Source organism: Anas acuta, chromosome 1 (assembly GCF_963932015.1).
Source record: "Anas acuta chromosome 1, bAnaAcu1.1, whole genome shotgun sequence".
Lineage (NCBI taxonomy): Eukaryota > Metazoa > Chordata > Aves > Anseriformes > Anatidae > Anas > Anas acuta.
Window position 1 is genome coordinate 116904851 of NC_088979.1, and position 15885 is coordinate 116920735.

A 15885-nucleotide genomic window follows, 5' to 3' on the forward strand; every position below is an offset into this window, starting at 1 on the left:
AATCTAAACAACTGAAAACAACAACAAAAAAATAGTGTTGTTTAAAATGCTGTAACAGGAGTGGCCAACAAGCACCACGCTGAACCTCCGAGCAGCTGCTCCACACTCCCACAGCAGCGGGGCACCGCCATGGCTCCACACCACTCGGCAGCCATTAACCACCAGTAGTGGTCACCACACAGGCCTGGGGCAGCCCTCCCACACCAGGCCATGATATCGTCGGTGAGGCAGCAAAAGCTCACCCTCCGTGGGCTATGTGAAGGGCCAGGCCACTGGCCCTGCTTTGGGACCCCTTGTCGGTCGGTCGAGACCCCACGCATGGGTTTTGCACCTCCTGCCCCATGTTGTGGCGCTGCAGCTCGAGCTGCCTTCACGTCAGCACCATGTCTGCCCACAGGCGGTCAGGAAAGTGAGTTGGAGCCTGCGCCTCCCATTCCCCAAGGAGAGGCAAGGGCTGAGGAGCACAGAAACTCCCCGCAGCCCAGTCAGCTGAGGAGCATTTATGGAAACAATGCGTTTGAGGTTTCTTGGGTTTCGCAGATACAGCCTGGGGGCTTCACGTCTGCGTGCCAGCCCTCAGTGCCCCTTGGAGAAGGATCTGGGCAGCATTAGCTCGCACAGATGCTGACAGTGCTGGAAGGCCAAAAATAGGGGGGAGAGGGAGGGGTGAAGCTCCTCTGTCAGCTGGAAAGAAAATGTCGCATCCTGTGAGGAGGGGCTGCTCGGAAGGAGGAGGAATGCTGCTCCAGCACACACGGCAGGAGGCACAGGACCTTTCAGATTTCTCCATCTGGAGGCAAAATTGAGGCCACTGTGAACTTAACAGCAAAGATGATTAAAATGTCCATTTTGAATTCAAGGCTCTTTGGTGCTAAAACCAGAAAAAAAAAGCACCTGCCAAAAACATTCCTGCATATGGGTATCTATTGAAAAGATTGGCTACTTTCTTTATAAGTTCAAATTTGAAGACTTCCAAATTCCTAAGAAACCACTAAACACTTTGGTGGGATGTGAGAAAAGAATATCATGTGAGGAAAGAGTATGATAAAACTACTGTATTCAACAGGCAGGGAGTTCAGAAGGCAAACAGCTGAACAGAGCAGCTTCATCATTTATTTCCAATGTATTTTCCCCACCTCATGTTTAGTGTAAAGGCTTTTCAGGGTGAGTCTTTTTCATCTGTTTGTTAACATCCCCTATTATGGTAGAACCCTGACTCACAATTAGGGGTTTCACGCAAAATAAAGAGCAGCAGCTCCTGAACCTGACGAATTGAAAACTTTGCATACAGAAAAGCTGACTCCTAGATTCATGCTCCAGTCTGTTTAACACACTCCTGCTTACATAGATGACTGGTATGCCTGGAAAGATACTATACTACAAATGCTTCACCTCCCTCTCCTGCTGTAGAAGCATCCAAGAACATCACATACAGTAGATTAATGAATTTATCCTTACAAGCACCCTGGCAATGTCACTCTCATTTTAGAGGAAATTGAGGCACTGAGAAATTTGCTGGTGTAACATTTCAAGGGATTGCTGCTGGCCAGATTCTCAAGTGTCTTCCCATCGTGATGGGGGCTATTGGGAGAGCTTGGTTCCCACCAGGGCACCTAAATGAGAACCAGATTTTCAGGAGTGCTCAGCACCCAGTAGCTCTCGCATTGGCTCTTGCGGCCAAATTTTCTGAAAAGTTCCTTTGATCATCTGGCCACGGCCTCAGTGGAAGCAGAGCGCTTTTGAAAAATCTGATCCTGTTTGTGGGTGCTGAGCACTTTTCAAAATTCTTTCTTAAGTGACCAGGCCAAGGATGCAGACTAAAATCTGAACAGACCCCACTTTGCCTAATCCCTGGGCCAGTGATTTAACCACAGGCATATCCTTCCATCCTCAGCAAAGAAAGAATAGACACTAGTTGGGGCAGGAACCAAAATGCCAAACAGCTGCCAGTACTCATGCCTGCCAAGAAAAATGCCCAGATACCTGCGGGCAAACCAGACAGCCACATTTTGGTACCTTCCTGAGAAGGGATTATTTCTAGTAGCAGTGCCAGAGTCTGGCAACCTTGATTATGCTCTTTCCAGATGTACCTATTTTGTTCTGGAAATAAAACTCTTGTGAACATGCCCTCACACAGGCACACCCTCCCCGCTCTTCAGTAAAAACAGCAGCTATCCAAACACTGTACTGTCTCCATTATCCTTAGAGAGCCAGGCATGCTTGGGCAAGACAACAGTATTTTGTGTAATGATTAAGAAGCAGTGGTCGCGTCAGTGAAGATTCTTGTTTTCATTGAATATTTCATTCATTTCTGAACATAAGCAACCACTTAGCTACAGTTGTGCTAGATGCAGAGGAGGAAACACATGCTATTCTTGGCTGGACTATACCTCTGTGGTAAGCAGCAACCTCCTTACAGGAGCCTTTGTAGGCTGCATGATTTAGCTACATAAGAGATTGTCCTAAGCCTCAAGCAAAGGCCTGCCTCTAGACTCTGAGCACCCCAAAAGGGGAGTGCAAAGAAAAAAAAAAAAAAATCAGCTTGGATCCTTTGTCTTATGTTCTGTTCACCTGAGGTCCTTCTGCAAGCCAACGCTCTCCAAAACCATGAACTCAAGGGTGGTTTAGAAATTCTTCTCCAGGCTGACTATATCCACCCAGCTGCCACTCAATTTGCTGCTTTCTGTCACTCAGCATCAGCTTGTTAGGCTGCCTATCACAGGATCCTCCCCCTCTCCCCCTCAGAATTGAGCTTTCCTTAAGCGCTGTCTCATCGCTGGCCTCAGGTTTTGAACCACCTCCCAAATCAGTATCTAACCAGGCTGGTAATAGGAAGATAAGGCACACAGTCACTCATATGTTTTAAGGAAGCAAAGATATCACATGCGGACTGCTGAATGAAAACGTTTACAGAGAAATAGTTTTGTAAAACAGCTCTGACTAAGCTGTTGCTCAGGGTTGAGCTCAAGCTATGTAAGCCAAAAAACGCAGCTGCATCTTTTCTAGCTACAGCTAGGAACAGCTAAGTGTACTGGAAAAACCTTTGAGTGGGAAAAAATATGGATATTCTCCTAATAGAAGACTACATCTAGAAGCAAGTGTGAGCATTTGTTTCCTGTTATATGGGGTCTCACACCTGTAAAAAAGAAAAGAAAGTGATGGCTGTGGTCTGTACTTTAATTGCTAAATGGCAGGGCTTTCACTCAGTTCTGACATCTGTTGCAGTTCTTATTGTAATAACAACTGCAGTCAGAAGCTGGACTTCAGAACAATACCACAGGCAAATTCTACAGCCTCGAATTTACAAACAAAAAAATTAAGACAGAAAGGGATGAGCTCATGCAGCATGTTTATGCAGGCAGTTAATTGCACATGTTTTAATGTAGCTGGTGACCTAGAAAGTTCTAGGGAACGTCAGTGGAAGAACTTGGATTGCAGTTAATAATTCTGTGGGCTCTCAGTATTTGTCAGCAAATTTGAAACAAGGAGTTGTCACTTTTTCTATCTCACAGTCGATTTTTTTTATTATTGGTTTTTAAGGGTTTTGTTTTTAATTCTCTTATCCTGTCCTTGGAAGAAGCCAAGGCATTTTTGAAGATTTCTGAAGGGGGGGGGGGGAGAACTTGGGCCTATTGAGGGCCTAAGTCAAAGAAGTCTGTCAGAAGTCTCTTAGGTGTTTCCTCTGAACTGAAGAGCTAGCAACAGTTCACAAAAAGTCTTAGAGCAGCAAGGTGATCAGGACACAGTCCGCTTGTAAAAGGACTGTGGGACATGGCACTGGAGCTGAGGTACCAGAAAGGGCCCAGGGTAAAGGCTGGCAGGTTTGACAGGCCCAGCATGGCGTGTCTTTGAAGCAGAGCAAGCAGCCATGCCCACGCTGCTGGAAGGGTGCTCACATTAAAGGAGGCCAAGAAAGATTGACTCTGCTACACAATTGGCCTGTACTGGAGCCAAAAACTCGTACTGTGGGGCTGTTGGATTTTCCTTCCAGTTCCAGGCACCCTAGCACTGGTTTTCTACCTGGTCTTAAGCATCGCTTGGGGCTTATGTCTTCTGTATCAGTATAAAGCAGCACACAGACTCAAAACTGAGGTACTCAGCTCCCAGGTAATCGATCTCATTCTGACATTGTTACTCTGGGAAGGTTATGTTCCCCTCTACTTTTGTCTAGAACCTCACTTAGGGAAATGGAACTTACAATTAATACATGTTTCCAAAGAACTGTAGTTTTGAATTTACATATTCCAATAAAAAAGTTTTGCTTTGAAATTCTTGCTGATTTCTTTGGGAAATAATTGGGATCCCTTATTACTTATGACACAGAAGTGGAATATAACTTCACTTTCAGGAGAGGCCAGTCAGCATCTTAAGACATTCTTCTTTTTGTGCCCATGAAAATGGTCACCTGAAACCAGTGCCTGCCGATGCAGGTCTTGGAAGAACTTGGATCTCATCCTTAACCCAGGCAAACATTATAGAAAGTCATACTTCTGTGAACCACGCAGTTCAGCTTCCCTGAATGGAGTTTGCCAACCTTTACAGATTCATCCATGACAAAGCAAAACAACTGCCAAGCCTGACAGAATTTATAGAGCTAAATAAATCACTTTTTAGGCATTTAAATATTGTTGTGAGCGTGAAAAGATGAAAAGTGGTGTATATCATCTCTCCAAAATCAGAAGTAGTTATATTATAAATAAACAGAGTTTGCTTGGTATTAGGGACATAGGAAATTCCATTCAAGAACAGACAAATGGCACATCTTGTCTGGTATCCTGCATCTGGCACAGGCCTGTAGCAGATGCTTAAAATATTTGGCTCCCTTGGTCTGACAGTCTCCCTTGTTCCACCTACCACCAATGTTATAAATCTCACAGTTTTCCTAACCTCTGGTGAGAGTCTTTCCTGCTCGCTTGTATAATACAGGAAGCATGGGCCAGGGGAATATGCATCTGCCCGGTGTGATAGTTATTACAGTGGCTGGTACTCAAATTTGGCTGGGCTGTGTGGTTCTGCCTGTTTCAGAGCATGGGGTATTACTGCCTGTACTGCCCATCCACCCAAACCAAGAAGCATACAGGGAAGGACTATGCCTGGCTCCAGAGAGAAGGGGAAGCAATCCCCTTCTTGCCCTCATCTACACCTGGCCAGCAAGTGTAGTTATCACTAGCCTGTTAATCAGTTGCCCTCTTTCTGTAAAGGCATTGCCACCTAATTACTCCCAGCCATTAATGACATGTATATCCTAGTACAATCTTCTTGACAACTTTTATAATTTAATAAAAAGACCTGAAAAATTAAATGAGTTTGTCTATCCAGCAGTATTTGTTTTTGTTTTGTCTTTATTCCGGTGGTCATCAAAATATGGTTCAGCTACACAGCAGCTCACCTAATGCAGGCTCCCTGTGCCTGGTGCTTCTAGCCATTGTCACTGGTATGTAACTGTACCTAACAGAACTGCTTGTGGATCTTTCCCTTACTAGAAGTGTATTTCTCACAGACTATGTCCCTTTATTTTCTATAACTTTGTTCATAATCAACATTAAATGCAATGGCACAAGCAGTTTGAAACCTCTAAAATGCAGTGGCACAATCAGTTAAAAACCTCTAAAACAACCTGACTTCTAAAAATCCTGACTTTTCCATTTGAAAAGTTAAAGTTTAAAAAAACATTTATGTTAATTACCTTACACCCTCTGTGCTCCCCTGTGAAATATAACGGGGTTTTAAAAAGGCTTAGACAACTTCTGACTATGGGTAACTGCCAGGTAAGGTCCTTTCACATCATCTTACAAAAGCAACAGGGAGAGAGCTGCAGCTACAGAAATTATAGTCTCATACATGTAGCTAAGCTATATGGTTCAAAAAGAAAAAATGAAGAAAAATTTTAAGTGTCCTTGCATTTGAGCATATCTATTATACAGATACCGAGCACTGCTCTTCTTAGGGAATAATTTAAGTCTTTGCATATTAATGAAGGAAAAATTAATCCTGATAGTGGGCCAAAGCTGTCGGATATGGTTTAGATGTCAGCTTTCTCCAAGCTCAGGAATTTTTCTGATTTTGGTTCCATCCTACCAAACTTAATATTCAGTGTCAAAGGTGTAAATCTAGACCAGACCTTTGGTCTAGCAACAACAAATCTGTGTCTATCTCAGTCCTGAACCACAAGCATGCAGATTCAATCTGCCTGAAAGAACTGAACACATTAAAGCTACTACAGTATCGAGCAGAAGTTTGCATCCCTTAACATGCTCCAAGTCAAACATACATTTGGGGTTGACTGGGCCCAATACTAGCAGGAGCTCTGCGACTTTCTGCACTTTTCTGTTGTTGTACAACAAGAGTGACTTCCAGAATATCTGTCTTGTTTCACTCAGGAACAGAAGTAGAGGTTTTTCAAGGCAGACAAATGAGTCAGCCACTTGCTCCAAATAAATGGAAATGGTGTTCCAAGTTTCCTAGACAGCTTTAAAAACGACATAGAGCAATTCAGCTGCTTGATGTATTAGTTATACGCCTATATTTAAGACAACACAAAAGTAAATGCTTCTTATTCCAGATAAAAGTTGCTTTACCCACAGCAGTCCAAAGCCACCTCATTTTGCCTGTCTTCTACTTCCATGCCACTCATCTTGCTTGTGCCATTCTCAGGGGCAAAAAGCAGCACTCTTTATAGGAAAGAAAAGCAGCTGAGGCTCCTAGCTTGCCACAGATACTCTAAATAATACTAAGCACATTGATGTTTGTGATTGCATATGACCATTTATATAACAAAGATGTTAATAATCTGCTTTCTGAGGAGAAATTATGTAAACCTTAATACATCAGTGACAGAAAGGGAAATAATTTTAACTTTGATTGTACAGTAAAACAGAATATCTTTGGACATAAATAATTATAAGGAGATATATAAAACTACAAAAATAATTTCTTTACTTCAAACCTTGCCTTAACAAGAAACATAACTTCTTCCTCCCTCAAGAAAGCTGAATACACTGACTCATGTCTTTGTTTAAGTGTCATGGTAAATTTGTTCTTTTATAACGTGTAGTAGTCTAGCTTTGAACTTTTGATTTTTGGAAAAGGCATAGCGGAAAAATGTTTTCATGGGAGAGGAGTGCACATTCCAGAACTGTCGACTGTTATTCGTTTATGAGGGGGGAGAAAAAAAATCCTACTTAGGTTTTAGTTGATGCAATTTGTTGTCGTCTTTCTTTTCTTTTTTTTTTTTGTGATAAACCAGAGAGTTTACACTCTGCAACAAGAGATACCAGTTTTCAACCTAGTTTTTCCAGCTTTCACTTCAAGTCTTTCAGTAGTTTCTTAGCTTGAAACTGACTGCTGATGAGAGAACAATTAGCATTATAAGGAATAAAAATAGTAATTCTTTACAATATGCAAAGTAGTCCAAAGAAGGGAAACAAAAAAAAAAACCTTACAGCTTACTATGAATTAGAGCTTATACACAGGCATCATGTGGGAATGCAGACAATATTACTCACAAAAATAAAACAAAATGTGAGCCCTTCATGGTGTCTTTGTAACCTGAGCAACAGTTTTAAACACAGTTTTCCTGTGCTGCCTCCTGTTTAACTTTTGATTACTTCAAAAAAATATATTAAAATAGAAAGATAAAATAAACCTTCTGTAGTTTATTTATTCAACTAAAGTAAAAAAATATTTCTCTAATGTTCTGAATATTTTGAAGATTATTAACATACATGCTTTCTTTCCTTCTCTTTCCAGGAAAGGAAGAAAATGCAGATTGTCAGAACCCTTCACATTTAGTACCCACACTATTATGATCTCTTCATTACTGGATGTTGAGTCTGGATATCAGAACTGCTACAGCAAAGTATTCGCCTATTAAGCTGAGGTAATTTTCTTCCTAATGATTTAATTGTTTTTATGCGTTATGAAAGATAACCCTCACTCCCTTGTTCCCTGCCAATAAAAATATTTCTGTGAAGAAGATTCTGCTGTGAAGTATTGCATCAGTTGACTCAAAAAGACCTGACATTTTGCTAACAGGAAGGCAGATTCAGTCTCCATCCATTAATATAAATTTAGCAAGAATGCATTATGAGCACACGGACTTATGTTTAGAAAGCAATTGCAAGTGTGCACTCCTTTCCCTTCATAAATAGAGTATCAGCATGATAGACACAACATCCCAGATTCATGGCCTGTAAAAATACTTCTGTACAACCATGATAGATATGTCAGAGGCTACATTCTTTGGTGCATTGACATTAAGAGCTGAACTCACTGAGGACAAAATACTTAATGAAGAAATCTAGTACTGGAACAATGCAATTAACAAGTCCTTCAGGGTTTTATTTCCTGGGAAAAATTATTGGCTTTGAAAGAATCAATTTGTCAAAAGTTCTAACAGACAGGAGGTAGAACCTACATGAAAATACCAGTCCAAACCATATGGGGAGAGAACTCCATGTCCAAAGCCAGCAAGTGTCAGGGTGCTCTTCGGGGAGAGGGATCATCTGCTTCTCAGGCACTTGCACACTGAGATAAGGCTTTGCAAAGCAGGATGGATGTCCCTATTTTAGGTTATTTTATAAATATTTTCTGCTCAACATGAAAGACAGAATTCATGAGATCTTACCAGTCCCTGGCCAACAATGGCATGTTTTCCTCTGAAGAACAGAACTGTGCACAGTGTGTGGCCAATGTGGTCAGTCAGCAATAGGAACGTGTGGCTTAGGGCACAGACCAGAAGCCATCAGTTGCCAAACCATATGCCAAAAACAGGAGGTAGCTCTGAGGCTGGCCACTGGCTCATAAGGATGCAGTTAGCTTTGGAACTGAAGTACATAGCAAACATTCTCAGAGAGTTTTCTATTCTCATACAGCTTCAGCATTTCCCCTCCTTTCCTGGTACATCAGTATTCAAGATATTGTCAGTGTTCTCTTTGTTGCCCTAGTAGAAATGCACATCTTTCATGATATATTAACATCACTGTTCTTTAACAGTTTTTATTTTGTGGTTTCTTTTTTCCCTTCAATTTAAAAAAATAGAAATGCACACCAATGCAGCTGAATTGTGATGAACTGAATCAGAGAATGCACTCAGTGTAAAGAATTAACTGCTTTCGATGTGATCCATAAGTAAACAGCATATTGTATTATCATCAAAGCAAACAAGAGGAAAAGGGAAAGACACAGATGTAGGTGCATAAGAAGATCAGCTAGAGAATAGAGATTCTTATTAGTATACCTAACAAAGTTGCTTCAGGCTCCACATTTGCTTTCAAAGTAATGAAATTCTATTACAGGGCAGTAACCAACGTGGCACACAATTTTTTTGAGGTCATTTAAAGCCTGCCTGTTAAACAAACATCATTCCGATTTTTTCTTCCAAGGATTCATATTTCCTGTATACTTTCAGCAATTTTTTGTCCTATCTGTCTCCTAAACTGTCATTTTGAACCACTGACAAGTTGTTTGCCGAAAACCAGAACTGTTTTCACTACCTTTCTGTTATTAATATTCTTTAAGCTACTTTTCAGCTTCAATTCAGCTGCAATAGCTTTTCTTTTAGTACAGGTCTACTGTACTTTACCTTGGATCTCAACTGAGCTAGAATACACAGTGTCATGTGAACAGTAAAAAACAATATAGCTTAACTTTCCCAACGTAGGTTGAATCAGGAGGTTTAAGAGTAATCAAAACCATATTTTAGTAGCAAGCAGAGCCAATAGCCACTGAAGCTTTATAAATACATTCATACCCACATTGAGCTTCATTATGAAAAAGAAGCTCTCACACAGGGATACTAAAATATTTGCTGTAGAATATTGAATAATTGGGGAACAAATAAATGGAAGAATATACCAATCTCCATATCCATAGCAACTTGTAAAAGGATCCCAGTAAAACAATATGAATCCTGACTTTTATCAACTTTTTATGACCTTCTTAGCATACATTAGAAAACTTGAAGGGCTTTCTACTGAGCAGAGTTTTTCTTTTGTTGGTGGTGGTATTTTTGTTTTGTTTTTACAGAAGTGCTTATTGCTTATAGTCTTTGGGTGAAACGTGATTTCATACACAAACACATGCAAGTGCATATGTGTTTTTAGTAAAGTCTGGTGATAAACATTTTGGACCAACTTAGTCATCAGTGATGCCAATAGAGAGGTCTGTCAGTTTGACTTTGTCAGCAAGTTATTCCACATTTGTGAATACATCTGTTTAAATGCAATACAACATTTCTTGTAATATTTGTGTGCATATGTCTTTACAGGATTTGTATTTAGAACCAATCTAGATTTAAACTGCTATCACTGACATACGTATCACATTATACGTAACATAATCATATACATCTTTGTATGTGTTTCCATTCTTCAAGTTACTTTTCCCCTCCCCTTTTTGCTATTGGGTTTCTTTTCACTGCTGACTACAAAAACCTATTTATCTATTTATCAATATAAGTGGAACTTATCTGAATGGCAGCCAATGTAGAACAGAGTCAATAGCGATGATTCATGGCATTCTCTTTTTCCCCCCCCCCCCTTTTTTTTTTTTTTTGAAAGTATTCAAAGCCCATACAGACAAGAAATTAATTCCCATCCTGTGAGATGGAAATATTGCTCACCCTTCTGCATTGGAGAGACATGAAATCCAAGTGATTCAGCCAAAGCTAACTGCTTTCCTCATCTCAGGAAGGTGGCACTGTGCAGTTCAGCTGAGTTGTGGCTACCTGAAAAACAGAAGAATTTGGTCACATAAGCCTGAAATCAGGCATTTTTAAATTGTTCTAACCACAGCAGAGGCTTTGCTAAGCTGAATGATTTCACCATGCTGAATTATTTCCCACGTTTCTTTGTTACTCCTGTAAAGTCAAAAAATCTAGGAGCTGCAGAGTCATATGATCCACAGAAGAAAGAATAATGTGGTTTCTAAGAAAAATATTTATTACCAAGCAAGCTATTTTTGTTTATTAACTGACAGCTTCCCATCAGTGTTTGTTGATGTGGTGCTTGAAACAACAACAGCTATATAAAGCCAGGATATTATTTGTTTAGAGACATCCACTTGTGTTCTTCTTAATAGAAATATCAGAACATGACAACGCCAGGCTCACAGACGCTCATCCAGGAATAAACTCCTGAAAACTTATTTTCCTAGAGGATCCGCTAAGCCAGTACAGGCACTGTGTCTCATTGCCAGTCTTCTAACATTAGATTTATAGGATGTTATAATTAACAACAGGTGGGCAGACAGGACTGCATGCATAGCAAGCAAGCTGAAAAGACTCAGGAGCCACTTCTGAATCAAACTTTTGTCTGGATAAATTCAAGTACTGATCTTGGTAGGTTTTGTGGTTGTCTTATTTATTTCTTAATTTAATCCCACCACACACTCCCTTTTCTTTTTTTTTTTTTTTTCTTTTGGTCAGAGATTAGGGACCATCTCTGTATACCCTACATTGCCTTCATGGTTACTTAACTTTTGCACTTTTGCGTTTACCCATCTATAAAGTGCGATGAATTACACTTCTGTATCACAGAACACTTCTTGGAGAAGTGCAGACATGTCCATGCACCAAGTTTTTGAATGATACAGATTTGAGATATTTACATCTCCAGTATTCCAGCTTTCTCACATTCTGTACAAATAGCACAAAGAAAAAGAAAAAGTTCAAGGCATAGATAGCCTCTACATCAGTTTTGAGAGAAGCAGATCTTCATCTTAGGACTGAATGAGAGGGAGGAAAGCATTGAAAAATGGGAATCAGCAAAACAAAAATATATCCTAAATTAGTATTTTCAGAGTTAAACAAGAACTATTCTTCTTATGTAGTTATTTCTGATGTGAGAATACAAATGCAGCAAATTGTGATGGGAAAGGTGATGGCTTTATTACCCAGCCAAAGGAGTACACGTATCCCAGCTCTGCCAATGTACTCATCTGATGTGACCGTGATATTCACAAGTTACTTGTGTGTTGTAACATAATGAAGAATAGTAATTGGGTAATTGTCTGTGTGTCCTCACTGAGGGTAAAAAATACTGTAAATGCATTAACTGGTATGAAGACATAAATAGGAATGTTCAGACCAAAAAAAAAAAATAGTATTCGTACTATAGAAAGAATTTAAGATTTTTGTGGATACATTCCACACTCTGACCAATATAGTTTCCCAAGTTCCTCTGCAAATAGTTCTGATACATGAGATTAATTTCTACTAAAGCCTTTTTAGGGTGTTTCTTTCCCTTTATGCCCCCAATTCCCACACACACTTCAATCATTAAGGTTCATAACTTACTTCTTCTTCATTAGAGAGTAACGACCATCATTCTAGCTTTATGCTACCAGGCTGCCGACATGAACACAGGGTGGTAGAAGTCTGAGTTCTTTACAGTGTAGGGAGTTTAAATTCTCCAAGAACTATTTTCACATTAACTGCAGAAGAATATATTCAACTTTCCTGAGCATATGGGCTCACTGTAGCCGAGGACTGGATATTAGCATCTGGGAGAACCCAGGCTATGCCAGTGCTAGGTAGGTGTGCATACACATACACCTCATAATGGAAAGTGATCAATTTTATGCCCATCCTTTATAATTCTTCAGTCAGACTACTTGTCCCAAATTCTTCAAACATTAAGTTGCATGTTATTCAGCACAGCCCAAACTGGTACCATCATTTTGGATAACACTTAATTTCATTGTGAATCAGAGTCTCAACAGATTTTGTTGAACTGCTTTCTTGCCTAAGCAGTGACTGTTGTAACAGTGAAGTTATCCTGCTCGTTGCAGAGTTTGCACTTGATTAAAATTCACATAGCAATGTTTATCTATAGCTGAGACACAAGTTGCCCAAGGGATAACTTGTTACTCTGGGTAATTAATCAGAGGTGATGGGAAATTTTTCTTAATGTTCTTGATAATCTCCAGGGCATCATCCATGAGTGAAATGTTGGCCTCACTGAAGTGGAAAGCAAGTTTCGTCAGTAGGCAGGATAGGCCAAGATTTTTCTCACAAAGCACTTAACGACCTGGTGTCATCTGGCAAAGTTTCTCTGTGCAGTCCTTTTTCTGACTCGGAGAAATAGCACATTTCTATTAAATATTTCTTATGCATACATACCAAGACCCTTGTTTTAGTAATCAGACATTTTAAGGAGGGTTCTATACATTCTTTAGTAGTTTTTATACATTCTTTTAGTAGTTTTTAAAGGGCTTGAATCTATATCCAAATAAAGTCTTTCAGCTCTGTGAACTTGAGATTACATCCTCAATTAAAAAAAAAAAAAAAGAAAAACTTTTTCTGTATGTGCGAAAGGAAGATAAACAGGACTATAAAAATGTGTGGAGACTCAAGCATATCACTTGAAACAGTCTGAAGACTTCCACTCTGTAGAGTGAAGCTAAGCTCAAAGACAATTATTTCACTTTTTAAACAAAACAAGCCTTCTTTCTCTTCATCAGATGCTGAAATTTATAGATCCAATCACAGGGTTTCTCAAAATAATCACTTAAAAGCAATCTTCATTCAATAATATTTTATTTTAATGGACATAGATTTTTGAATTTCTAAGTGTAGAGACAAAATGAACATATGTTTTTCTTATTGATGTACTGTAGGATAGTTAAAATTTTGCTGGACAGAAGTAGTAGGAATTTTAAAAAGCCTGAAAATATTTCCAGTTCAAAAGTGGAATCCTCCCCAACCCAAAGAACTATTTGAAGCTGTCCTAGACCTTTTTTTTTTTTTTTAAAAAAAAAAAAAAAAAAAAAAACACAAACTGCTCAATGATTTAGACAAATGTTAAGATTGCTGAGTCAGTTTCATTTCAACTGGGCTTATTTCCTCTATTCAGCCCTTTCAGTTGTGATTTATTGATCCTAACTCTGAAAAGTGAATTAGCATCTTCTTTGCACTTTTAATCAACTACTCATAGCCATCCTTGCCCTTAAAACAATATTTTTCCTCAGCTTTATCTATCATAAACAAAAAATATTTTAAGAGATGTAAAACACTCAAAATAATTGAATCAGGAAAAGTTACAGAACATAGGACAGAAGTATGTAGGCTCAGTAAGAGTTTGCCCAATTTTTCATTTACATGTTGCTACAACATGCAAATGTTGTCAAAACAATAACTGCTGAACGCAAACAGGTATTGATGGATGGGTTTACCCAAGCTCAAGAAGGGCTATAACCTTCACGTTCCTTCTCTTGATCGGCCCCTGGCTCAGACTAAATTTGTCTCAATTAAAACCACAATTTGTTAACGTTTAACACTCTGATTTTGAGTGCTTCATGATAGTTTCATTGTAGCAGCAACAAACCAAATACTTACTTTCTTAAAAGACTTGGCAGCATCATGAATTCTAGCACAGGCTTTTCAACAGGTTTATTCCTCATTGTGATAACTAACTCAAGTTCTCCGTAAGAGGCTCACAAAGGGATCAGCACTTTTTTGAGCGTATCAAAAGTATTTGTCTCTCAGCATTAACTGCAGCCTTGGAAGTCTATCGTAAGTCATTGCCATATCTCTGATCCAAAAGAGAGCCCTTCTTTACAGGTAGATTCTTAGATGGATGTGGTTTGTTAACACTGTTACTTTCTTCTAAATGAAAATTAGTGCTGGTATGTTGCTTTCACAACAAGATAACTTACTGAGTATTATAAAATAAGACACTTCTGGAGCAAAAGTTAACACATGGACCAAGAAGGTCCACATTTCAATTGCCGAACTTGGATGCAGAACCTACACCCGCATTATTCAGGCACCTAACTTCCACTGAGCAGCAATCAGGCCACCCACAACCTGTTTAAGTCTGAGTACAAGTTGTTTTCACGTGCCTCAGTTTCCCATTTGTGAAAACACAGTGCCAATGCACCCCTTAACATCAGTTAGAAACGTTAAGGTTGGAAAAGACCTCTAGGATTATTTAGTCCAACCTTTACCATAGTACTGACAAGTCCACCGCTAAGCCATGCTACTAAGTTCTACATCTACATGTTTATTGAAGACGACCACGGATGGGGACTGAACTATTTCCCTGGGCAGCCTGTTCCTATGTCACACAACCCTTTCAGCAGAGACTTCTCCTAATATCCAACCAAAGGATAGGATGGCAAACTGATTACGGTTTATGTGGTAATGACGTGCCAATAATACATGATAATACATGAGTTGTTTTTGAGAAAGACAATAAAACATCAAACAAAATCAAAAGACAAATGGAAACAATATAATCTATGCTGTGTTTGACATATACAAATAAAGGATAGGAAAGACGATGACTCTTTGCGCAAGTAAATTATACTTTGTAAGTGAATGGCACAACATTAAAACCATCAAATTTACAACTCAAAGATATCTTGTGTTACTGTTCCCTTATTAAATGAATGGGAACAGAGTCAGCTGAAGACCTACAGGTGGTGTATGCTTGCCTTTAAACAACCCACACTCACACTACCTCAAATCCACAATACATGTATATAAGAACTCTTACTGTCATTATTTTAGAAAAAATCTGTTGTGGCAAGGGAGAGGAGAAACTCAGCAACATATTGGAGACATTTACATTCTGCAGAAGTAATAGTGAAGTGTCACTTTGTGATCTTCACATTCCACAGTAATCTTGGCTCACCCGTGTGTCAGCCAAATAGTTTGACTTGAACAGAAGCTGAAGTTTTATTCTTTTGAAATACTATACTCTGGTTATGTCTTTATTCCCTCTGTCTTAATTATCTGTTTTCCAATGTATTTCCACAGCACACAACTCACAGAGAAACTGTAAAAAAGACATCACAATCTACAAACAAAACAGTCTTCCTTCATTCAGTGATCCTTCATACTCCAACTTCTTTTAGTTTTCAAATCCTTTTTTTTTTTCTTTA

At 39.3% G+C, this 15885-nt stretch overlaps 1 protein-coding gene and 1 long non-coding RNA gene across 12 annotated transcripts in view; one reads left to right on the forward strand and one right to left on the reverse strand.

Annotated features, from left to right (window-relative positions):
• Positions 1-15885, reverse strand: part of LOC137863215 (uncharacterized) — a 216414-nt gene that overhangs the window by 187001 nt on the left and 13528 nt on the right. For all 10 annotated transcript variants that reach the window (XR_011100757.1, XR_011100764.1, XR_011100760.1 and 7 more), the window contains exon 3: positions 10622-10726. This is a non-coding gene — a long non-coding RNA (uncharacterized lncRNA). The remainder of the gene's footprint in view (positions 1-10621; positions 10727-15885) is intronic.
• COL8A1 (collagen type VIII alpha 1 chain) overlaps positions 1-15885 on the forward strand; it is an 87103-nt gene that overhangs the window by 8003 nt on the left and 63215 nt on the right. For both annotated transcript variants that reach the window (XM_068696052.1, XM_068696054.1), the window contains exon 2: positions 7750-7879. The gene's annotated coding sequence lies outside the window, so the exon portion shown is untranslated. The remainder of the gene's footprint in view (positions 1-7749; positions 7880-15885) is intronic.